Source organism: Lethenteron reissneri, chromosome 38 (assembly GCF_015708825.2).
Source record: "Lethenteron reissneri isolate LAM-NWPU_2019-01 chromosome 38, ASM1570882v1, whole genome shotgun sequence".
Taxonomy (NCBI): Eukaryota; Metazoa; Chordata; class Hyperoartia; order Petromyzontiformes; family Petromyzontidae; genus Lethenteron; species Lethenteron reissneri.
The window spans coordinates 5,545,277-5,571,057 of NC_083816.1; the positions used below are offsets into that span (position 1 = coordinate 5,545,277).

The window sequence follows — 25,781 nt, forward strand, 5'->3', positions numbered from 1 at the left end:
AATGGAATTGTCACCACGAATCGTGGCGATTAATCCGATCGCTGCGGAGAATGGGGCGGGGTGAATCATTGCGACGCACGATCGACAGGTCGTTAGGCAATTGACGGCGCAGTGGTTAGCGCGCTTTGCACGATGAACCCGATGACTTGCATTCAATTCCTGGCCACAACCAACATCAGCGGCGAGTGACACCTGAATCAGTCTTCGGGGGGGAGGGGGTGGAGGCACACTTTACCAACCTGCGCTGCTTGACTTGACGTGGTAAAAGTACGGTCAAACTGCGCAGCCTTCTTCCAGCAGCGGATTTACAAACGGCCGTGACGCCCCCTTGAGCGTGAATATCGACGCGTTGCACAGACAGCCCCGCATTTCAAATCATCGCCGCCACGAGCACCGCGATCGTGGCTCCGTGTTTTGTTGTTGTTGCGCAAAGTGCCTCCCACGTTGATAATTATACATTTCCCGCCGTCGACGATGTTGTGGTCGGAGCCTCCGCTCGCCGGGGAGCGTCGTGTGCGGCGAACACTATTTACACGTCAGGGGGCCCCCGATCCCCCATCAACCCCTTCAAACCCTCCCCCCCGCCCCCCACTGCGCAGAAGCCGCCGCTGTCGCCTCAGCACGCGGCTGCCGTGGGGCGAAGGCGATAAATCTTCCGCTTTACGGCTCGTCCCGACGCCCATGACACGTCCTGGCAGCTCCGAAGGCAATTAGGGTCGTTATGTTTTGCCACCAGCTTGCGGCTCAATGCGGTGGTGTTGTTGTCCTCGGATGCCGGCGGCGCTGCTGCTGCCACTGCTACCGTTGGAAGTTTCCCGCACCTCCGATCAGCAGTTCAACAATACACGCACGCATACGGAAGTTGGCAGCGGCCTTCGCTTGGTCCCACGCAGTTGAGTGAGAAATCGCGACCCGCGCCGTCGTCAACCCGGCGACCCAACGTCGACCAACGATCTCCCGGGCCTCCGGAGCAGCAACAGCTTGAGGCAATTCGACACGACAATTTTGTCTTCTTCTGCGAAGAGATTAGCGGCTTCTCGTGGCAGCCTCGGTCACGTGAACACGTACATCTATGCGAGGCATAGATGTACGGCTCTCTGTCAATCCAAGCTGGATGAAGGTCTTCTCATGCTGTGCCCGTCAGTTTTATTGTTGTTTGACCATACTTCACCATGTCGGTGAGTACAGGATGATGAAGTGATTTGGCGACCCAGAGCCGGGGTTTAGATACATATCGCCAACTTTGTTAGCCACGGCTTGGGAATCGAACTCGGTTCATTGGGTTCATAGCGCAAGATGTGAGAGCTGCTGGGCCGCCACTACCTCAGCCGCACAACGTTCACACCACAAGGTGTACGAGGGGCGAGCGAATCGATGGATTGAACGCGAGAGGGCCTGTTAATGACGGAGATCGACGCGTCTGTCTCAACAGCAGCGGGTCCCCCATCACATGCCCGCAGCGCCACATACACAGCTCCTCTGCAAATGCCGTCCCAAAAATATGACAAAAACGTAACCGGGCGCCACGGTGGCGAGATGTTAACTACCTCGCCCGGTATACAGGAGGTCGTGGGTTCGATCCCGACCCTGATGCGTGTTGAATATTTGGAGTTTGCATGCTCTCCCGTTGGCACCTGGATTTTTTTTTCCAGGCATTCCGGTTTTTCCCTCCACATTTAGAAACAAAGTCATGTATTTAGAATATTTGGCTGCTGTGAATTTCCACGTGATAAGCCACTTTGCTGAGCTTTCATTTGTGGCTAGGTTGCTTCTGAACAAGAGCTCAGTGGCCCTTACCTGGTAAAATAAATGTAAAAAATAATTGTATATTATTAACGCAAAGTACGAAAGGTAGCTAAAAACTGGACACGAAATTAAAACAGAACGCCGAATAGTTAAAATGGTTGGAAACAAACGTTGAATTGTGTTTAAAACACAAGTGAATAATTATTATTATAAAAAAATGTAAGCCAATTAAAAATGTGGACACGAAGCAAACCAGAGAGGCAACCTGCAAGTGTAACGAACGGCGTTCATTTCCTCCGACTGCTCCTGAGTGGAGGGGCAAGCGGAACTCGTCACGGTCTCGCGGGGCCTTCTCGACAGGCCACCTCTCGGACTGCTCGGCTGCGCACGCAATTACGGACAGCGGCAGAGGAGCGAGTTGCAAACGGAAATAAACCACGCTGCAAAGTTTCACGAGGGAGGAAAAAAAGAATAATAAACGATCGCCCCCTCTGCCCCCCCCCCACCGTCATCCGTGCCATCCCCCCCCCACCAGACCACACAAAGACAAAGATCCCCCGTATAGCCTTAACAGACTGTTGGGACAAGTGCTGTTATCGAGCACCTATGAAGGCCGGAACAGCACACGAGGGAGTGGGTGGCCAGCACCACGCCCGACCGCCTCTGCAGTGGCGATATTTACACACCGCACCAGGTACTCATTTCAGGCTGATTGACCTAGGGGAGGCCCAAGACCGGTTTAGATAATCGTCACTGGTGTCGGCCTTGAGCGGGAATTGAACATGGGCCGTCGGGTTCGTAGCACAGCGCGCTAACAGCTACGCTACCACTCCCCACACCGGACCACACACACGAACGATGCGCGGAGTTCACGAGCGATCCGGCGCGATTGGTGTCCGTGGGCCCAAGCGAGAACCGCAGTGGTGACTCACGCATTTCCCTGTCTCCCCGCCGCCACGGAACTTTGTTGTTTTGGTTTCTCTCGTTTTTTTCTCCAAGAGTCAAAAGTGATTTGCGGCGAGAATCGGTGCATCGGTGCCTCGTCTCCTGCTCCACGGCACTGAGCCGGTGGTGGAAATTCCACGTAACTATTCTGTTATTGCGCATGATGGCAGCAGTTGTGTGCAGGAGCTCGACGCCAGTGTCGGGGTCTGCTAGCCACGGCGAGAGGGCTTCAGGAGAGAGTTAGTGTCGTTTAAGTTTCTCCGTTGAAGGACTGCAGACTAGAGTGCTTTTAGAATATTATTACATGGCCCATAGTTTGGGCTGCATGGTGACAATCGTGCTGTGACTTGTCTTTCATCGCTGCATCTCCTCGACAGAGACCCTCGCGGACGCGTGCCTTCCTTCGGCTGCCGCTCCGTCGAACATCTTGCCGCCCTCCACCATCTTTTCCACTCCAACATTCTCCCAACCACCACTCACCATCCCTTCCACTCCAACATTTACCCCAACCACCACCCACCATCCCTTCCACTCCAACATTTACCCCAACCACCACCCACCATCCCTTCCACTCCAACATTTCTCTCAACCACCATCCACCATCCCTTCCACTCCAACATTTACCCCAACCGCTGATCACCATTCCTTCAAGGCACGTGTCCTACCAAAGCCCAGTTGATATTAAAGCCAACTCGCTTGCGGATCCAGAGAGAAAATGCAAGCAGTGCTGTTTGCAATGTTTCATTTTTAATTAGAACTGCATTAAGTGTGGCTCGATAGCTTTGTTCATGCCACCCGTTCGATGCATCATATGTTACAGAATTATTAATTATTGAGAAATGTTGCTTTGTTAACTCAGCAAATTTTTTTTGTTGCAAAACCTATAAAATGTACAAACTATTTCACTGCTTGTTCCGTTCCAGATTCTTTGCACGTATCTGGGTGCCCGTGCCCCTGACGTCTGTATGTATCCCTGCGTCATATCTCGTGCCTCGATGCGCAGGTGGTGCAACTACACCAGGGCTTCCATGAGCCAACGAGGCCAAAGGAGCCATGATACGAAGAGACGGGAAGGAAAACAGTACAAAGGGACCTGTTCCATTCCTTGCACCAACCATGCTACGCTTCACTGCTACCTATAACCTACTTACCTACCTTCATACATTATATGTCCACACTTTCTTACCTATCCACTCTCCTACTTACCTGTATACTTACTCACCTGCTTCCTCATCTATCTACCTCTGTACACAGCTTCCTCACTTCTATACACACCTACCCACTGACCTATCCACCCCATTACTTATCAACCTACCTACTCACTTCCGCACACACCTGTCTACCCACCCACCCACTTAACTATCCACGTACACCATCACGGACGCCGCCTTCCCTGTGTCCCTGAAGAACAAAGCGCCTCCAAAAGTTGGGCCCCATCCGAATTTTTTCTCCGAACGTCGGGGGGGGGGGGGGGGTGGGGGCAGAGGGGGGGTGAGGGAGTTGTGGAATATCAAGTCGGCGGTGTTCAGATAAGCCGAGGCTGTGTAATTTAAACGAGCAATCTCCACCCGCGAGCCGCAATTGATGTCGCCGGACGCTTGCGCGGGATCGTTTATTTTGCCGCTGTCATCAATTTGGATAAATAGGGGAGAGTGCGGGGCAGGGAGAAAGGGGCTGGGGAGGGGGGGGCGGGGGTGGGGTGGCCTTAACGATATCAATTTATCAGGCGCGCGCCGATGACGGAGAGCCACTACCGCGGCGCTGATGTGAATCTCGATAGAAATGCCACCGACATTAAATCCTTTCTCTCCCGAATAACTAGGAGACAATAAAAAACGGCAGATAGAAAAATATCGGACAGCAGATAAGCGTATAAATTATTAAGGAAAGCTATGAACTGTTCCCGCGAAAGATAGCGGTCTCAGTGTTTTGTATTTACTCGCAAATACACTGCGATATTTCTGGTAAATGAGGTTTTGTCGCCAAAAGGTTGCGAGATAAAGCGCGGAGCGAGGCGGACATTCTCGAGGGGGAGTTTCCGGTGCCGGGCCGCAGCGCGCCGTTCACATCGCAGCGGTGTTTGTCGCGGGGACAGAATTTGTCTTGCGGATAAATGACGGGTGATTGAAAAGTGTGTGGTCCGACTTAATAAGACTCTGATAAAGCTGCGTCATTTCTCCACACGGTCTCCTTGAAGTGAGTGCAGTGCAACTTGATCCATTGTCGTCGTCACCGACTTCACTGTCATCGATGTCCCAAGGTTTTAATCCCCAACGCCTGGAAGAATTGCTCGTATCGCCGCTTAAACCGCTCGCTCACGGCTCACGCCGCTTCACTGTCACTCCAGAAACAAGAATCACTTCCCTGAATTTGTAACTGTGGGGCCATGTGTGAAAGGCCCTGGGAATCAGGCCTCGCGAGAATGAATTTTCGCAGGAGTTTTTTTGCGTTTTGTTTTTCCTGAACACTTCAGATTTCTAGGAACGCTTTTAGAGAAGAAAAAAACAAAATGTCGAGTTCCCACGGCAAACCGATTGATATCATACGCAAGCAAGTGACACAGTACAACGTTAATCCACTGCTATGACGTTTGGGATTCAGTCGACAGCCAGTTTATCGAATCCTTCTTGAAAATTTGTACGGAACATTTCCCCTTTTTTGTTATGGCCTCACCAGTTTTTTTTATGTCAGACCGACAGTTGTTTGACAACCCTCGTAACGCCGTCAGGAGGGAGGTTTGGGCCATGAACGGACTTTACTAAGTCACCTGATCAGGGATGATCAAAGCAAACAAGGCACGTGTTCAAAGAGTCAGGACATCGTAATAATATAATTAAATCCCTTTGTCAATCCACTACTGGATGAAGGGGTAGGTTACCAACGTTCAGCACAGTGGTCAGTGCGGGTCAAGAAAGACCCATATAATTATAATTATGATAAACAGTTATTTAATATTGTCTTAGGCAGCCACACAGACAGCGCGTATGTTTCCTCCGTCGTGCTGTATTGCTCTCGTTAGCAAGTGAGAAACTGCCGACTCGGGCGGGGGGGGGCGAAACGTCGGACACCGCGTCGAGCAACTACCGCGGCGGCGCAACCCGGAAACACGTTGCAACGCAGCCTAAACATTTACCAATTCAGTCAACAACTTAATAAGCAAAAATAACCACACAGGATTAAGTGTGGGCACGCAAACTATAAATAAAGACATCGTAAAAACGTACTCATTTGAAATGAAACGATCGACAGTTGCGGTAATCATCTGCTCGCTGTGCACTAATTGATTGATTGCTCAGCGGCGACTCGCTATCATCAAGACTCGAGACACCGCCAGTGATGTGCTATTTTCTCTCCCCCGGTACAAGCTTGTGCTTCCCTACTGATACAGCCCCAGCTACCGGATCAATCTTGATTACATTGTGAGGGATGTCGCACCACGTCCACCCGAATCTTGAGCCGAGATTGTATCTCGGGTCAAAGAGGTCAGAGGTCGGGGTAGAGCATCATACAACCAACAGCGTGTGTGTGCGCGTGCGCGACGCAGCTTCAAATGAGTACCTGGTGCAATGTTTAAATATCGCCTCTCGGGAGACAAATGCGGCTGGCATGGTGCTGAATACCCACCTTTTTGCATGCCGTGCCGGCCTTCATAGGTGCTCGCTAACAGCACTTGTCCCAAAAGTCTGTTCGGCATATGTGCGCCTCTGCCATGACCGGGTTTTTTTTTTGTCTGTGGATGGAACCGTTACAGCGACCTGTGACCTCGATGACCCGCGCAGCATTTTGTCAATGAAGGAGAACTTGAGACAATTCTGTTCGCCGCACTTATAGCGTCAACACAAAAAGCCAGGATGCTGCTGTGCGATAATGGTTAGCAGACTGGTCTTGTTCGTCAATGGGTGAGTACTGATATCCCATTGTATTTATTACTAGGCGTAGATAATTATACGATGCATGTATTGTGGGGAGCTGTGGTGCAGTGTTTTGCGCACTGCGATATGAAGCCAGCCACCTGAGTTAAAGGAAGCTGCTGCGGTGGTGGCAAAGGTTAATAGTGCACAATGAGCTTGCAATCGTCACAGTATAACTGAATGCATCAAAATGCGTTCCGTATAGCACGCTCTCCTGCTCACCTTTTGATCAAACTGTCACCTTTAACCGATAGATTAACAACGGCGCCAATGCTGCAGGGACGAAGTGAGGGATTGTGGGTAGAGGACGCGGTAGGGGGCCGCGGCAACGAGCCTTCTCTGCATGCGGGAATTGCGATTGGTTAAAGGCGTCAAGAGGATTTACCTGTGGATGGTGGCATCGATGAAGACACAAGCAGTAATGTAGAACGTGTAAGGGGGTGAGGACTTGAAACCGGAAACAGTGGTGGTGATGGTGGTGGTGATGGTGGTGGTGATGGTGGTGGTGATGGTGGTGATGGTGGTGGTGGAGGCGATGAGTCGGCAAGAAGGGACCGAGATGGATGACGTGTTGACCGTGTAACGATAATAACATGAATGATAATGCTCGCGCGCATAATAAATGAAGACATATTTAATATACTAAAATTATGAATACGCACGCAAGTGTAGGCCTTAACCACTAATCGAGGTTTTGAATGGTAGTGCATGCACATTCTTAATATTTCATGTTATCTTTCTTATAACGGGATTGAGAAAAGTTTGGATTTCATAGCGGGCAATTGTTAAGAATGTAATTTTAATTATCGGAGGTAATATATCATCGGTGCTTTTGTGCGGCGAGCAATGTGGTATTTCTATCTGACTGCTTCTGTTTGATTAATTGTTTTTAATAAGGATTTAAATTTAATTGCGAGTACCATGATGATCAATGAGTGGTAGGTACATGGCACTTTGGACCTGGGGACCTAAGTTTGATTTCGGGCCACAGATAAAAAAAATTCGGTGACTGAGTGAATTCTGCGATGGTGCTGTACTGGCTACTCCATTCACCAACCCACATTGACGAGTGTGGTGAAGTATGGGCAACTAATTTCCACGACGACACAGTGTGGGAAGCCTCTATCTCGCATAGAGACCCATAGACTCACACAGACACTCATAGACCCACATAGAGACCCATAGACTCACATAGAGGTTGACAGACTCACAGAGAGACCAACACTCGTAGAGACTCACAGAATCGCATAGAGACCCACGTTTTCAAAGAGACTCATAGACTAAAATAGCAACCCATGCTCACACAGAGATACACAAATGCGAAAGCCTACGTGTTAAACTGACAAATGCAGGCTGACATAGAATTACACACACAAAGGGCTGTAAATTATTATAAAATACAAGCCTTCTTAAAAATATGACTTAAAAAACAAAACCGATCTAACTTTAAAAAAAGTATGCAACGCTAAATGCGCTTAAAAATAACTGGCTTTTCATGGGGTGGCTCAGGGAGTGAGGCTGTGCCGTACGGATCCATTTACTGGATCCTGTGAACTTGAACGTCCGCGAGACGCTTGTAGATAGAACACACGCCTGGCATCGGGAGAGTTGGGGGTTTGTGCAAAGAGTCGGTCGAATTTTTTCCATTTAAAGCTTTCGTGACTGCAGGGATTCATCTTCTTGGTTCTTTCGGTAAAGTCACGTAGAAGGGAAGTAATAAAATAATAAAAAAATATGTTATTTTATTATGTTTTATTTTTATTATTTTATTTCCCGAGGTTAAGCCAATTGAGCTCAGAGGCTCTCGTTCAACGGCGACTCGGCCGGCACGACAACGAAGGTGCAAATTTGCAGCCCGCTGCGTTCCGCTGGCGTCCCGTCACCGTGAGCAAATTGCAGCTCCATTTTTCCCATTATTGCCGAGACCACGCTTGTTTACCCAAGGAAAGCCTCACCGAGTCTCATGACTCTCTTTCAGGCAGAACAATTCCCAAACTGAGTAATCTGCAGGTAAACCTTTTTTTTTTTGGACCCCGACCACCGGCGCGGGATGGCCTGCGCTTGCGAACGACGTCACGGGAACTTGAGCGTCCGCTCGGAAGCAGTATTATTTGCTGCTATTACGCCCGCGGTGTGTTAAGCAGGGCAGCCGCTGGGTTCGAACCACGAGCCTCTGCAACAAGCGGCGAACGCGCTACCGCTCCGGCGCGTCACCCTCAGCTTGAATGCTAATTTCTCAGTTCTTACAATATTACAAAGACACAGATCCCCCTTGCAGCCTGAACGGACTGTTCGGGCAAGTTAGTAAGCACCTATGAAGGCAGGCAAGGGACACGGGGATGTGGGTGGCCAACACCACGCCCAGCCACATTTGTCTCCCCAGTGGCGATGTTTACACACCGCAACAGGTACTCATTTCAGGCTGATTTGACCTAGGTGATCCAAGACCGATTCAGATAATCGTCACCAGTGTTGGCCGTGAGCGGGAATCGAATTCGTGTCTCTGGATTCATAGCGCAGCGCGCTAACCACTGCACTACCGTCCCCCCACACGCACACACGAGCCCACACACAAACATTCTGGAATCGGTAGCCAGCGAAATGGCAGCGCTTTAGTGAGCGATAAAGCGGCAGGGGTCCGTCATCAACGTCGCAACCCACCTCCCGCATTCCCCACAGCACCCCCCAACCCCCCCCCCCCCCCCACGCTGCACGCAGAACACCAGTGCACATCCCCGGTGAGAGCTCGGTCAGCGTGCGTGCATCCACGCTTGCGTGATTAATTCAACGTAATTGCTCAGCGCCACGGCCGTGCCTTGGTCGATGCTGCGCCGGGTAACGGGTCAGGGGTCCTCGTGCGGAGCGCCGCTGATGGCCCGAACGCGACCGCTCCGCTCCCGAGTTGACCCACGGGGTGTCGCGCAGCCCCAGTTAATTCGTCGAACCCTACGAGGTCAAGGTCAAGAGGTTATCGCAGCCAGCTGATGTTGACGCCGGTGTCGCAGTCGTATCGGCACCTTCTGCTAGGAGCCCACCTGACCTCGTCAACCGTCCACTATCTTGGTGGACGTGGGAGGAAACTAGAGTGGCCCTGAGAAAACCCACCAACCATACGAGGGCATGACACACAAATCTCTACGTGATCCGCAAACCCTCGCAATACGTTGGTGACTCTGCAGCTGCTGCTACTGCATTGGCAGCGGTGCACAAGCACAACCAACAAAAACAACTCACCACGTCCGTCAACAACACTGCCGCCTTAAAAGGAAAGATATATAATAGACGACGTTTCGGGCAATGGCCCTCGTTCATAGCACATCAATGATCTACAGATATTTCATAGACAAAATAAAGGTTTAGGCCTGTTCTACACGTGTACACGTGTAGGCCTTTGTCAATCCACTGCTGGATGAGGGCTGCTGGAGGATCATGTGACTATATTCCATCGTGGAAGGCGGGGGGGGCATTGACATGGGAGCGTGTTTGTTCATGAACGGTGAGTGTTCAAGTTTAACCCCAGCTAGCTTCCGAGATCAGACGGGTCCGTACGGAGTGATGTGATCGTAGGGAACCGGGTCTCGCCGCGAGCGATATAACTCAACCGCTGCTCACGAAGGTCTGAAGGCCAATATCCACACTAGAGAGGGTGGGGTGGGGGGGAGGGCTTTTGCTTTCTATTAAAAATAAAATCGTGTCCTGGGAGGCGAATGGCTCGAGGAAAAATGTCTCTTTGGAAAAGCCTCCTCTGCTTATAAATAACACAGAGCCCGAACAGTGTGGCTGCAGTGGGTCAGCATCTGAATCTTCTCACTGGAGGATACGTAAAAGGCCACCCAGTGACCCTTGGACATCGCAGCGAAGGCCCGACACCGCCCCTGGGCATCGGTCGCAAATGTTCCTTGTGATTACGCAACTCTGTTGGAAAGGGGGGTGAAGGGGTGGGGGATATGGTTGGAAGAGGAAAAGGCCTTTACCGCCACGGGCTTATATCCAAGACGAACGAACGTGCGGTGAAGGCATTCTTTGGGGTCTTCCGGTTGGAAAGCGACTACGGGCGGAACGACGGCGCAGCACGGACGGGAGCTCTCACCTCGGCGATCCAACTGCCAATCGTTCCCGACCCCGCGTGCTTCCTTTGAGATTTTTTTTGGCTTTTAAATAATTTGTCTCTTTACGCTCTCGCGGTAACAACAAGGAGCTGCGGACGAATGAAGGTTGGCGCACGAATAATCGTGCGCGAGAGAGAGATGTCTAAAGCAATTGACGAGGGAGAAGGGTCAGAAGGCGATAGATGTGGAAGAAAAATGCAAAAACGGGGAAGACGTGGGTGTCCGGCAAGGCTCTCCCTGAAAGATAACAACATCAAGTGGAGAGCGAGTCAACGAGGCTGGTGGCCCCGTTTGGCCCCCAACCCCACTGCCGTTCCCCCTCTGCCTGCCTCCCTCTTCCCTCTCCTCCTTGCTCCCTCGCGCAGGTTTTCCCTTCCCGCCCTCCCTCCCTCCTCCCACTTCGCACCACCCCCTGCGGTCCGCGATAGCATTGAGGCCGAGGGCGGCTGCAGCAGCAGCAGTGTGGCGCTGCTAGCGCCGTGCCAAATCCATCAGGGTGACATTCCACACAAACCGGAGGAGGGTGGCGACCTTTGTGAGAACGGCGACGGACTCACAATCACGGAGTTTTGATTTCGCTCCGTAGGCCACCAGACACTCCCCCCCTGCAGCCCCCACCCCTGGTCCCCCATCACCCTGCACCACCCCCCCCCTCGCTACCTCCAATGACCCCGTCTGTCTCCAAAAAGCTCACGATGGAGGCCTTGAGGCATCTGTGACTCCGGGGGGGGGGGGGGGGGGGGGGGTGGAGCACGGTGGAGTGTAGGAGAGTGTGTGGGGTGTGGGGAGAGTAGGGGAGTGTAGGGGGGGAGCGTAGGGGAGTGTAGGGGGGGGGAGCGTAGGGGTGTTTGGGAGAGCGTGGGGGGGGTCCACCATAAAGCCGTGCGAGGAGATAGCTCAACCCCGGCACGAGAAATAGATTCAATCAATGATACAATTATTGAAGAAATTATTTAAAATACGTTAAGAATTGATATGAGGATGCATTAGTACGCACGCAATGTGAGCGGTCATTCCCACTGTTCTCTGCGTCGTGATAATCAGCATGACCATCGGCGCATTCCTCATCATCATCATCGGTAGCAGCAGGACCATCATCATCATCATTGCCATCACCATTACATAGCTCATCGTCATCCATCCATGGAGGCGAGGGTAGGTGGGTGGCACAGAGATCATCACGAATTGACATGCTAATCTCTAATCGCGAGCAATACAATGGCCGAGGTATACCTAGCTCTGCGATTTTACATTTACAGTAAAACCTTGGATTGCGAGTAACTTGGTCTGCGAGTGTTTTGCAAGACGAGCAAATTTGTTAAATAAATATTAATTTGATAAACGAGCGAGGTCTTGCAATACGAGTAGTACGTGTATACGCTTTGTCTGCCGAGCGTCACGTGATCACATCTGATATACGAGTGCTTTGATATACGAGTGCTTTGGATTACAAACACGTTTCCGGAACGAATTATGCTCGCAATCCAAGGTTTTACTGCACTTGCAAATTCCATATCTGACCCCGCCCACTTACCCTTGGGTTGTACCCATCTCAAACCTATACAACCTTTAGCTGCAGTAGCTCTCCCACTACTTTTCTTCCTGCCTCAGCAGTCCGCCTGTTGTATTTTTCCCCCTGAATACGATTGCTCCTGTTGCGATCGAAACGTCGTGAAGTTTTGTTGATATTTTATTATTTTTTCTTCTACCTACGTGACTTTACCGAAAGACCCAAAGAGTGACGCATTCTCGTGTTCACACTCGCGACCTGCTGAGCTTCGAGTTGGCCAGAAGGTGGCAGCACGCCAAGTGGATTTATTGAAGCCGTCCGTGCGGAATTGTTTTAATGATATCCCCTTACACGCACGGTGACTTCTACGAACCAACCCCTCACCTCCTCGCTTCCACCTCCCCCGCCCCTTAAAAAAGTGGAATTGCTCAAACATCCCAATGCATAACCTCATAAGCACCGACACTCAATAAGGACTTTCCTGTACAAATAAAGGACCACTCAATTACCACGTAAGAAGTATACATGTCAACATTTGTATTCTTTTGTTTTACATTTCCAACGCGCGTCTCAACATGCTCCACGTTGCATAAATATGTAGAGGTATTTATAAATACTGTACGTTTAAATAAACCCCGCGCAGAATTTGCTTTTCCATTTCAGCGCGCCCATTATTTGCGTGTGACTGACTCCGCTTCCGCTGTTTCGCCTGCCAGAGCGTGCGTCCCGCTTTGCTGGCTGTTGTGGAGTTTGATTTATAAATCAATGTCAGCTCCACCCGCGCAAAGCCAAACACGATCCTCTATCGAGAGAGAGAGAGAGAGCACGCGCACGAGAGAGAGATTGAGAGAGAGAGAGAGAGAGCGAAAGCACCTCGGGGGTAAAGAAGGCTGTCTCTCTCTCTCTCTCTCCGGCATCTGCACAGCGAGACATTATTGTCCCAAGTTCCACTAAGTCGTCCGTCCGAATTCCGCGATGAAAAAGCGAGGATTTTTTTTATGGGGGATAAGCCTGAAGAAGCCGTCTTTTAAAGCCTGAATAAGCCGTCTTTTAGGCCTAAAGAGGGGATTCTCAGAATAAAAATATGAAAAAGGGAGAATTCTTAATTTCATGAACGCACAAGCATTGGGGACGGTGATGTAGCCCAGTGGTAGCGTGTTCACCATTTTGTTGTTGCAGAGGTTGGAACCCGGCAGGCCGCCCTGATTAATACTGCGGGTGTATTAACTGTAATAAAAAAAAATATTCGCTGTCTTTTCCACTGTGGCTGTACGCAACATTTACGCGATGATCCACCACAAACCCTCGCCGTTGCCTCTGACAAGCGCCGGCCCCACCGCCACTGGCGCCACCCGGCAGTGCCGTTGCCTGGCGGCGCCTACGCAAGTGCCGGCAGCGGCAGCAGCAGGAGGGAGGGAGGCAGGGATGTTGCAACAGGGACGGTAGCGCGGCCCCTTCGTCAAGCTCGCCTCGAGTCTTCAGAGCAGGAGTCCACGGGGGTAGAGGAGCGATGCTCGGGGTGCACCGCACACTATTAGGCGCCCCCAATCGGGCACGCGTCATTAGACGCGCGCGTGCCTCGTGGAGGGATGGGATGGGGGGTACGGGGCAAGGCGGGGGGAGGCGGGGCGGTTTGAAAAGATGGAAGGGTTTTTGTGGAGATGCACAATAATAGCCCCTTTGATTATGCTGATTATTGGTGGTGGTGGTGGTGATGGTGGCTGTGTTTGTGGTGATGGTGGTCATGCTGCTGGTGGATATGTTGATGGGGGTTGTTAAAACGCACAATAACAGCCCGTTTGGTGGTGATGGTGATGCTGATTGTTGGTGGTGGCGGTGGTTACGTTCGTGGTGGTGGTGATGATGGCTGTATTTGTGGTGATGGTGCTCATGCTGGTGCTGGTGGTGGTCATGTTCATGGGGGTTCGAACAACAACGACGATGGTGGTGATAGTGGTGGCATCGGTGATGATGGTGGGAGCGGCGAAGAAGTCGGTGGTCGGCGGTGAACGCGACGATGGCCACGATGACGATGGTTAACAATGATGGCGGTGCTCCTTGTTATTGATGGTAGCTGGCAGGAAGCGGTGGCCGTCGCAGAGTGGCGGTGCTGACGGTGGCGGTGCTGCCAGAGGTGCAGTTCGCCACGGCAATAACGTTGCTGGCGGCGGTGGTGACAGCTCGTAAATCCGCATCACCCCGCGCCGCTCATTATTAAGCAAGAGAATCAATGAAGTAGAAGTTAAATGATCTCCAGCCATACGGTGTCACGACCGCGTGAGGATAGAGACGACTATGAAAAAAGAAACACCTTCCGAATCACCGACGTCGATTTGGTGGGGAGGCACGGCCGCCCAGCCAGCGGCACGGTGATCGCTCGCGCCCCGACTGCGGCGGACGCATCTCGCGCCTCGCGTCCCTCCCGCTCGCGCCTCGCTGCGTCGGCTCCCCCCGCGGCCGCAGTCGAGTGGAATCCAAAAATGTTGATGCTCGTATTTAAGGCCTTGCCGAGGGGTCTCCCCCCCCCCCCCCCCAGCCTCCTTCTATTCAGGCGCCAATTCAACCTCGCGCCCCGGCACTCGAGGTCTCCAAGATCTGCCGATGGTGCCCTTCCGAACCTTCACCTTCTTCTCAGCTACACTGGAGGGGGGCGATCGGTTGTTTGCTGCATTGGCCCCCAAATTGGTGACCCCCCCCCCCGGTTGTGGAAAGCTCTACTGGTGCCCCCCCCCAGTTGTGAAACTCCCTACTGGTGCCTCCCCCCCCCAGTTGTGAAAACTCCCTACTGGTGCCTCCCCCCAATTGTGGAACTCCCTACTGGTGCTCTCCCGCCCCCCCCCCCCCCCGTTGTGGAGCTCCCTACTGGTGCCCTCCCGCCCCCCCGCCCAGTTGTGGAACTACCTACTTTTGCCCCCCCCCAGTTGTGGAACTCCCTACTGGTGCCCTCCCGCCCCCCCCCCCCAGTTGTGGAACTCCCTACTGGTGCCCTCACGCCCCCCCCCTCCAGTTGTGGAACTCCCTACTGGTGCCCTCCCGCCCCCCCCCCCCAGTTGTGGAACTCCCTACTGGTGCCCTCCCGCCCCCCCCCCCAGTTGTGGAACTCCCTACTGGTGCCCTCCCGCCCCCCCCCCCAGTTGTGGAACTCCCTACTGGTGCCCCCCCCCAGTTGTGGAACTCCGTACTGGTGCCCCCCCCCCAATTGTGGAACTCCCTACTGGTGCCCTCCCGCCCCCCCCCCCAGTTGTGGAACTCCCTACTGGTGCCCTCCCGCCCCCCCCCCCCCCAGTTGTGGAACTCTCTACTGTAGGAGACCAGGCGGCTCTGTTCATATCTGTAAGTCTAAAAACGAAATGTCCCTCCAACAATTATTTGTTCTAATCAGCTCTGTTCCTCTTCGGCGCTTATCCTGCCACCCAGTTCCCTTATTATCTTTGTACTTTTCGCGCAAGGCGCCCTGAGACATTGTGAAATTGCACCTCACACGGGCAAATAATAATTGTCATTATTTCTCGTTATCACTCCGTCGTCACGCGCGGGTCTCTTCACGTTCTCAACGGACGAGGCTGTGCCAACAAGGGCCAATATAGTCTTCAACATACATTACACGTTGACTCACTCTCACGGTGGAACACAAGTTGTTGATTTACCACCATCAGCAGCAGCAGCAACACCATCACGTGGGTCATAACCGCATAACTCGCTTTGGCACCTACAACAGGCAAAGATCCCCCGTGTAGCCTTCACAGACTGTTGGGGAAAAGTGCTGTAAGCGAGCACCTATGCAGGCCGGCGTCGCCACACGAGGGGGGTGGATGGCTAACACCATGCCCGGCCGCCTTTGTCTCCCCAGTGGTGATGAATTTTCCACACCGCACCAGGTACTGACTCGAGGCTGAGTCGACCTAGGGGAGGCCCAGGACCGTTTCCAATAATTGTCACCGGTACGTACGCATGCGTGCACCCAGAGCGCCTCCTTCCCAACTCGATACGAAATCGTCAATTTGCTTCGGCGTGGATGGCCCAAACCAAATTTCAGAGATGCCACAAGACAACGCGCCAAGTCTCGCTCACATTGTCTACGCAGCAGCAGCAAATAATGTAATTCTAAAGAGGTTAAAATAGCCACGATATCTAAAATCATGCGAAGGGTTATTATGTACTGTGTATATGTCGAACTTCTTTCGCACCGTACGTAGCCAACCGTGCGAATCGGTGCGGGTGAAGATGAAGGACAACAAACTAAACACCCATGTGACTCTTGCAGAAGAGGCAATGCATCTATCACCTTCTGTCCCACCCACCCAACAGCCTACATTTATTTCACTCGGTCAAACAAAGGATGCTTCTGCGACAACTACGTTATCAGCTCGTGCTGAAATGTAATCTTCACGCGCGAGGTGCGTGAAGATAGAACTCGCGCACAAAGTGAGAGGTACTCACGGTTGCGTTTGCGCGAGGTCTGGAGAGCAGTCGGGCTCACTCCTGGTCAGCCGCGCCGCAGAGGCTCGAGACGGAGAGAGAGGAGCGTCCGTACGCCCGCCTGCCCGCCCGCCCGCCCGCCTCTGCTGCAGACGCACGGATGCACGCCAGCCAGCCCCGTAAGCCGCGACAAGCCAGTGGACGTGCCAGTGAATGCGCGCGCGCTCGTGCCCCTCCGCGCTCGCCCATTAATCGCCCACGAGAGTCCTCCCCTACTCCCCCAACCCCCTCCCCACCCACCCCCACCATCACCCCCACCACCTCACCCACTGACCCCCACCACTCCACCAACCCCACCCACCCCCACCACTCCACCCACCCCACCCACCCCACCCACCCCACCCACCCCCACCACCCACCCCACCCACCCCCACCCACCCCCACCCACCCCCACCACCCCCACTCACCACCCCCACCTCACCCACCCCACCCACCCCCACCACTCCACCCACTCCACCCACCCCCACCAACCCCACTCACTACCCCCACCTCACCCACCCCCACCACCCCACCCACCCCCACCACCCCACCTCACCCATCCCACCCACCCACACCACTCCACCAACCCCCACCCACCCACCCCCACCACCCCACCCCCACCCACCCCCACCACCCCACCCACCCATCCCGAATCACCGTGGGTAGAGCCGCCGGCACGCGCCGATCCCTGAAAGAGGTGAATCGTCAATCGGCGAGACCCTCGCATCGGCAGTGGTGCACAGACGCAAACTAGCGGCGCAGAAACTCAACGCGCTCGTCAATAGCAACGCTGTGTGGCATCATAAGGGGGAGTACCTAATAGGCGGCCTTAAAAGGCGACGTTTCGGGCAATGGCTCCTCCGCACAGCACACACATCACATTATCGAAGTGCTATGAAGAAGGGCAATTTCGGGCATTGGCCCTTCACAGCAAATAAATCACGAATGAGGCATGTGCTCTCGAGACGGGCCATTGTCCGAAAGGTCACCTATTATATTTGTCTTGTTTCCTATCGAGGCAGCCTTTAAAAGAGGCAGACGTTCAACACCAACAACATCAACAACAACAACATCAACAACAACGTCGTCATCGTCCATCGCGTGGCGCTGCACAGCGGCTCCCCTCCATCGCTCCAGCCACGCGAAGCTCCGTACGAGTGGGGCACTCGTAGGGATGACGGGAGGCGGTGTGGCTGCTGCTGCTGCTGATGATGATAGCCACCGAAGCCGTTTCAGCTTTAGCGTAACGCTGCAATGAGCGTATCCCAACACGCCGGTGTGGTGCTGCACTCGTAACGAATTGGCCACGTTCTGTTTACGTGATAACCCTTACGAGTTGGCTGTGTCGGGTGGTGGCGGGTTTAACGACACATTTATATATTTAGGCGATCTAAGCCCCCCTGTATTATGGATAACTGATGTACGCGCGACAGAGACTATAGCTCCGTTACATGAAGCCGCACTAACGACTCACAGCGGCAGCCCGATGTGTTGTCACTAACGTCGCTTCATGATCGGCACGAGTGTTCGTCTCCCTGGTGCGTAACAGCAAAAGTGGCCCCCTATCAAGTGGGGCCTGTTGTATTGATTGCAACAACAACAACAACAGACACCATAGTGTATATAACCTATACAAGTGCGATATACAGTAGCCGCTCCGTCAATCCACTGCTGGATGAAAAAAAAATGTGATGAAACTGCTGCCGCGTAGAGCAGTGGTGCGCAGGCACAATTAAAATAAAATTCGACGCATTCGTCATACTCGGCGACGTTTCGGCCAACGGCCTTTCTTGATGGCTCTTAAATCGATTTATTGGTTCTTTCAACGATGTGATGCGCGCTATGAAGAAGCGCCATTGCCCGAAAGGTTGCCCGACTAATTAAACGTTCGTTTCAATGCCACGTTGGCCATTGACGATTGTGTTGAGTTTTCCACTGCCGGATGAAGGGCCTCGCTTGATCATACTTCACCACGCTGCTCCAAAGCGGGCTTGGCGAAGGAACAGTGTATGGTATTGTCGTAAAACAATGAATTGTTTGCAGCACTCCCCTCTGCTGCTCACAACGCAGCTCCACAAACGTTTACTCGACTCAATTCAATTTCACAATTACGGAGGATGAAGGAGTCTGCTTTATTTTGTACTTGTTTGTATGTGCAGGAGTTAAATGCCAACAGTGTCGTTGTCTGCTCGCCACGACGAGAGGGCTTCAAGAGAGGGTCCCGTGGAATTTAGACACTCCTCCGTTGAAGCAGCGCATGGTCCAGTGGTTTACTACATTGTCCATAGTTTGGGTTGCATGGCCACAACCGCACTGTTGTGGCTTGTTTTTGGCTTGTCTTTCATGCATTTCTATGAGTCTATGTGTTTCGACGAGCCTCTATGGGTCTTATGTATCCCTATGTATCCCTGTATCTGGAATTAATATACCGTATAATTCATAGTTTGGGTTGCACGGCCACAATCACACTTCTGTGGCTGGCCTGTGGCTTGTCTTTTATGTATTCCAGTGAGCCGCTATGTATTATTACGTGACTCTATGTGTCTATATGTATTTCTATGGGTCTGTGTATCTCTAAGAGTCATTCGTTTTACTGCATGGTCCATAGTATGGGTCCCATGGCCACAGTCGCACCGTGGCTTTTGAAATAAGTTGCAGGCTAACTCAATTGCCACGCTCACGTGCCGGACAGGGAAATCAATGATTAATGGGGGGCAGTGTAACCTTAATTGCACGGAACTAAATGTAAACAATGCAACCCTGATTAACGTTTAACGTTTATACAGTACTCAGTTGTGTATTACTATAAATATAAAACCTTGGGTCGCACCAGAATGCCCACGTTTTAAAGAGAGAGGTCGGCCCTGAATTGCCTGGATGATTGGCGGTTCAAGCAAGCCCGACTCTGCTGCTGATGAGACACTGAACGTCGAAAACCCGCTCGGGGAAGTTTTTGCTCGTCTTTAAATCAACGCCGATGAAATTACGCGTTCTCAGACGGCTGTGGCGGCTGATGGAGAGACGGATTTGTGAAGGCGACGTCGATGTCTGCTTGTTTCGTTTTGTCACCTGACGGTGACTCAACGCTGCTTAACTCGTTTCTGGCTAAAATGCCCCCGCCCGCTGCCATCCCCGGCGGGAATCGAACTCAGGTCCCCAAGTTCGTTGCGCGGTGTGCCTGCCAATCCACCACCGCTCCCAACGAACAGACAATACAATGGCCCCCGCCATAAGAATGTGGAGTTCCCACCAGTTGCGGCTCGCAGCTGCCAGCAGCGATGACCATTTGGCCCCACCGATTATTTGAGTCGGGGCGGCACATTGACACGTTAATAACATTTGAGAAAAAAAAAACATCTGAAAAGAGAGAATCTGATTTGAAGACAGATGAGCCAAGGGGACAACCAGGGTCTCATGGTATCAACAATGGCCCAGCAAGACCTCCCCACGACCCTCCCTCCCCAACCTCCCGGGCGAGGGGGCACAGACCTCCGTCTGTCCGGCTGGCCATCTGCCTGCCAGGGCTCGGGGTGGAGCAGTGGGTGGGGGGGGGCAGTGCCTGGGGCGACAGACACTACTGAGAGGAGTGCTGGGGAACCACACGTGGGCACTTGGGCAGCGCACACGCGCCACGCGTGCGTGGCGAGTTAATCCACGAGCTTCCTCCTAATCCTGAGACTCAAGGTCGCGCCATCGCCCAGCAACCTCGCGTTGCCGATATTGTCGTTTGCAAGCAATCGACGAAGCATCGATAAGTATCGATGGGTATGCATTGTCAAGCACGCTGACGTCAATGCATCTGTGTGTGTGTGTGTATCAACAATAGCAATGGATTTACAGCCTTCCTCGCTCGTATGGCGTTTGAAAAAAAAGCAGCAGCAGGGATATAATTGCATTGTTAATGTTGTGGGCCATTTGGGGTAGTAGCTGAGTGGAGTTGGCTTGTTCCACCAGAATTCGCGTGTTGCATTGGGCTGGCAGTCGTCAGTGATGTTACAGCCTGACGGTGTACAATTGTCTCTATAAATACAACCGCATCTCCAGACGGTTTACAATACAAATGCATGTGTGTGTGTGTAATAATCTGTGTTTTCTTTTTTATTTCATATAAGTTGAGACGCAAATGGTTTAACTATTTTTACTATTGAACTATTTGTATTTTACCAGATGAGGCACACTAAGCTATATTGCTCTTTTTCAGAAGCGACCTGGCCACCCATAATAGCTCAAGAAAGTGGTTTATCGTGTGGAAACTCATCGCAGCCAAATACTCTAAACGCATGTTTCTAAATTTGGAAGGAAAAACCGAAGGACCCGAAGAAAAATTCTCCAAATATGCAGGCATCAGGGTCGGGATCGAACCCACGATCTGCTGTATACAAGGCGAGGGAGTTAACATCTCGCCACCGTGGTTGACATGAACCCCACTGCTAAAGCCACGATTTGGCGCTCGTCGCGTGCACAGCGAAGAATCTGGGCATTGAATCGAGTCGTGACCCCCTAAGATAAAGACATGTTTGATTCACGGTTCCGAATAGTGACAATTCTTCCCAAAAATCTGGCGACTTAAGGTTTGTATTCTTAGGTTTTTTCGGTAAAGTCACGTAGGTAAAAAATGTAAATTATATCACTTGATACAGCTATCGTGCTGTGACGGTTCCACCTGAAGACAGAGGCTTGTGTTGCCTCCGAAACGTCGTGATTTTTATTTTATTTTTATTTTACTTTAATTAATTTAAAAATTTTACCTACGTGACTTTACCGAAAAAACCTAAGAATATGAATCCTTGCAGTCACGAAAGCTTCAAATCTAGACTTAAGGTTTGGTTTACATCTGGTGGCTAATATCAGTGACGAGTGATACCTGAACCGGTCCTGGGCACCATATTCACCAATTCGCACTGACCAACGTGGTGAAGACAGGTCCTACAACCCTCACGCCCTACGTGGTGTGGGGAGGCGTTCATCTAGCAGTGGGGAAGACTTTGTCTCGCCAACGCTGCTGGCTCCAACCGATGGCTAAGCCCGAGACTGACTGTAACGTCTCCAAACAACCACGCGCCACTCGTATTGTCGCCGTTACGATTGCCAGCGGCGCAAAGGATTGTCACGATTACCGCATTATCCGGATCATAAGTCACCCATCAATTCCCCGTCATCATCAGCCATGGCCCATCCACTATCACTCGAAGCGACGATGGCAGACGGTCAAGAATCACGACGGGAGTGGCAGCCAAGAAACGTAACGCGTAGAGATGACGTCTACAGAGGAGATGGAGCCATGAAAAAATCAGCTTGTGCTAATGTGCCGGGTAGATGATTACATTGTAGCATCGTGAAAGACGGTGACGGCTTGGGGAGGCCTTTATCCAGCAGCGGATTGATCATGGCTGAGGACACGATTTATTTTTTCATGGATGCACAACACGTTCAGTCGATACAAAAACAATAGCAAACAGCCTCTTCCAAAAAAAAAAAACCCATCGTACCAAAGCCATCTTTGCGAGCACGAGTCATTACGCGTGGCAGCTCTCTGCTGTTTCCATTCCTCCCTGCCGGCCTCGCGGAGTAAGAATTAATTTTCTACAGCGCTCTGCTCGCTGCGTGTGCCCCGCGGACCCACGCTCTGGGAAGGGGAAAAAACGCCCAAAAAAATCTGGCAAAGTTGCACTTAACGACGTGCCACTTAACGGGATGATTTCCCGGTTCTCGCCTGGCGAGGGGTGATTGTTCCTACGGAGCGTGAAACAAAAATAATTCTGAGTTCCCTTGGCGACTCCCTCCTTCTGCTGCCTCCTCCGTCGTTGCTTTGTGTATCGGCTTGTCCCATCCAAGGCCCAGGCCCTTTTGAGTGAGGATGTCGCACGCACGCACGCACGCACACGAGGGACACGTTTTTGGACCTGTTTCGGTTTCTCGGATAATTCATCCTTATGGCGGTACCCCGGGTTACCAAATAATACAAAATGGCCGAGGCAATTCAATATTTTATTTCTGGGACACCATTTTTTCGGGGAGTGGAGTGGATCGTTACACCCATGAGGATAGCGATTTTGTTGGGGTGTACTGTGGGCTACCGTGTTGCAAGAGTGTCGCTAAATGCCCTTTGAAAGACGAGTGAGGCTCGCTGCCTGTTTGACACAAACTGTGCGTGTGAAACGGAAAAAAAATCATCTTTTCTTCTGTCCAATTTATTTCAAGCTCGTAGCACCATATGATGAGACGAATAAGCCATTTGGAAGTCTCACAGTAGAATTGTTATTATTATTATTTCATGCAGGATGTCTCACAAACTCATGGTCGAACTCTCCCATGCACCCTGCGATGAGTTTTTCCCATGAAAGTCAAACCGATGTTTAAGCTTTCAATGCTGGAATAAGGCCAAAGTAAGTGAAAGCCAAATTAATGTGTTTTGCGTATGGGTGTGTGTGCAGTCATGACAGATCTGCTATTCAGCCAAATGAAATTGAACATTTTACCTGCAATTTTTAATAAATATAGTAATTGGTGACTGGGCTTAGACCATGCAATGCACTTGAGAACCCAGTTAAATCACAAGTGGCTGTAACCGAGATTCAAACAGATTTCCCAGTGGTTCTGGCTCAACTCCCCGACAGATGAAGCACCCATCATTTAACAGTTGTACAGGAGAATTTCAACTTTTAATAGTGCATCGTGCACAGCTCGTCGAGATGAGTCGATTGCCGCATCGCTGACCATCAACAGACTAAAAGTGACTGCATCGCGGACATTTTGCACCGTAAGGTTCAATTAATATTTTGTCCGAATTTAAGATGTATTCGTGCAAACAATTAGTGGTGACGTTGTCCGATGTCACGCAACACCACCGGTGATGTGAAAAACACATCATCATCATCTCGTAGGGGTTGGTAAAACGAACACCAACTGGTGAGAATGCATCACTCCATATGACATCAAAAACAGTTGCCTTATGCATGGACTCGACCCCATCATGGAAATGTAGAATTTCCACCGCTGGCTCACTAAACTGCCAGTGGAGATGGTAAAGCTTTAATGTCTGTGTCCCATCTATGTCCACACATTATGTAAGTATATTTGCATGTACAGTCCTTTTGCTTACCCACTTCTGGATGAGGCTTTCCCTACGCCGTGCGGGTCGTGGGGGTTGTTTGACCACACTTCGTCATGCCGGTCAGCACGGGTTGTTGAAGGCGGGGAGCCTCCAATGTTGGAGCATAGTACGGTACAACATTAGATGTTTCCGCACTGCCCTCGGCTGACAACATCGTAGCCCCGCGGCAGCCGAAATCACAACCCAAGCATGAGCTAAGTTCAACCTCGCTTCGCCTCCGAGCTCTGAAGAAATTGGGTGCATCCTGGGTGATCACAGGCATGCACTCCTGTAACCAGGAGCTGTCACAGGGTTTTCCTGGAGGTCCAGGGCTGGAGGGCCCTGGGGCGGAATTCCATGCGAGGGTCGGACCCCTCGTTCATGAGCGACGAAAAACGGGCCCCTGGTAGGGCCCTCTTTTGTGTTGAGGGCCTGGGGCAAAATTGGGCCGGTTTTTTTTTGCATCCTTTCCGGCGTGGCCCCACGTGCACGCAGTGGCAATCGACGGCAGCGCTGAACCAAAAATAAAACCTTTCAATTCACGTTAACATTCGCATTACGATATTCCGCTCAACAAAAATGCGAAGTTTTGACATCTTAACGCCGCCATGCGTAAACCCGACTTCCCGCTGGTCCCGACCAAACGCGCGAGCTCAGAACGCTCGTGGTTAATTGCGTTTAATAATTTCAATTAATTTTGTTAATTGGGATTTCTTGTTGTTGTTACTTTAAATCGCTCGACTCTGACGAAATGCGAGCGTTTTTTTTCTGTAACTTAAAGTGGGAACGCGGCCATCAAATAAATTGACTGCCTCTGGAAAACGAAAATAAATAAAATAAAAACCCCAAGCCTTTGGGCCTCGAGCAGGGCTTCTTTTGTTAACACTGCGCACAGAGAGACACAAGGCTTGTCAGTTAGCGGCTATTACAGCGAGCGGGCGCAGGTGCCCATGAGCAGGGCCGGCGCTAGGGAGGTGCTGTTGGGGGCCAACGCAGGCCGCTGGAGTGGAGCGACGGACGAGAAGAAGGGCGGTGGCGGCAGCGGCGGGGGGGGGGGGTAGCGCGAGTGACTACGGAGCGGCCGGGAATGTGGGTCGCGTGGGTCGCGAGGGTTTGGGGGGGGGGGATGTGCCGGACGCTGAAGAAAGTGGCACGAGTCATTGTTGTTTCTCAATGAGAGAGGCAGGGAGGGAGGGAGGGAAGGAGGCTTGCGTTGCCAGACGGAGCAGGGGTCGTCGTCGGTTTCCACGCCCGGCGCATCTCGCGTTGCGAGGAGCGGCTGGCGCTTCCTGAGTTCAAGTGGACGGAACGGGCGCTGAAGTCGCGAGGGCGCACAGTGACACCTCGGAAACGGGTTTGACCTTCCCGTCGCTGCGGCGTGCGATCCACGCCGCAGTGTTGGCGGTGGGCGCTCTGGAATCGCGATCCAGGGATCGCCGATTCGATCTCCCGGTGCGGCAGCTGAAACGAGGCGTTCCCTAAGGGGCCGTGCATAAATGACGTCACGCGATTTTGGACGATTTTTGACCCCTCCCGCCTCGTCACACGGCGTCACAAAAAGTCAGACCCCCCATCTGCCCCCCCCCCCCAAAATGAAACATGCTTCAAATCGCTTTAAGCTATTGTCATTGTAGTGCGTATTTATGTGGCGCTGCTGCACTCTGATGTTGTAGGAGAAAACATTTATTAAACAGTCTATTTAATTAAAGTTGTGCATTTTGATGTGACGCCACATTTCTCAAACCCCCCCTCCCTCGTCACCCATCGTCACAAATGTCTGACCCCCCCCCCCCCCAGGTGTGTGACGTCATTTATGGACGGCCCCTAAATCCATCCGCCCTCTGCCCACCCAGGGGGGTTACTCCACAGATTGTCGATCCGTAGGTCGCATGCTATGGGGGTAAAGGGGGGGCTGCTACCAGCTCTTCCGAGATGTCTGCCCAGCGTGTAAGAATCGTCCCAACTCTACTGGGGGGGGGGGGGGGGGGGGGGGAGGCTTTCTCGAGCTC

The 25,781-nt window shown here is 52.0% G+C and overlaps 1 protein-coding gene across 1 annotated transcript in view; it reads right to left on the reverse strand.

The window, feature by feature from the left end:
* LOC133351706 (neuronal cell adhesion molecule-like) overlaps positions 1-25,781 on the reverse strand; it is a 167,574-nt gene that overhangs the window by 127,892 nt on the left and 13,901 nt on the right. Inside the window, 1 exon segment of the mRNA XM_061567118.1 lies at positions 16,662-16,786. The gene's annotated coding sequence lies outside the window, so the exon portion shown is untranslated.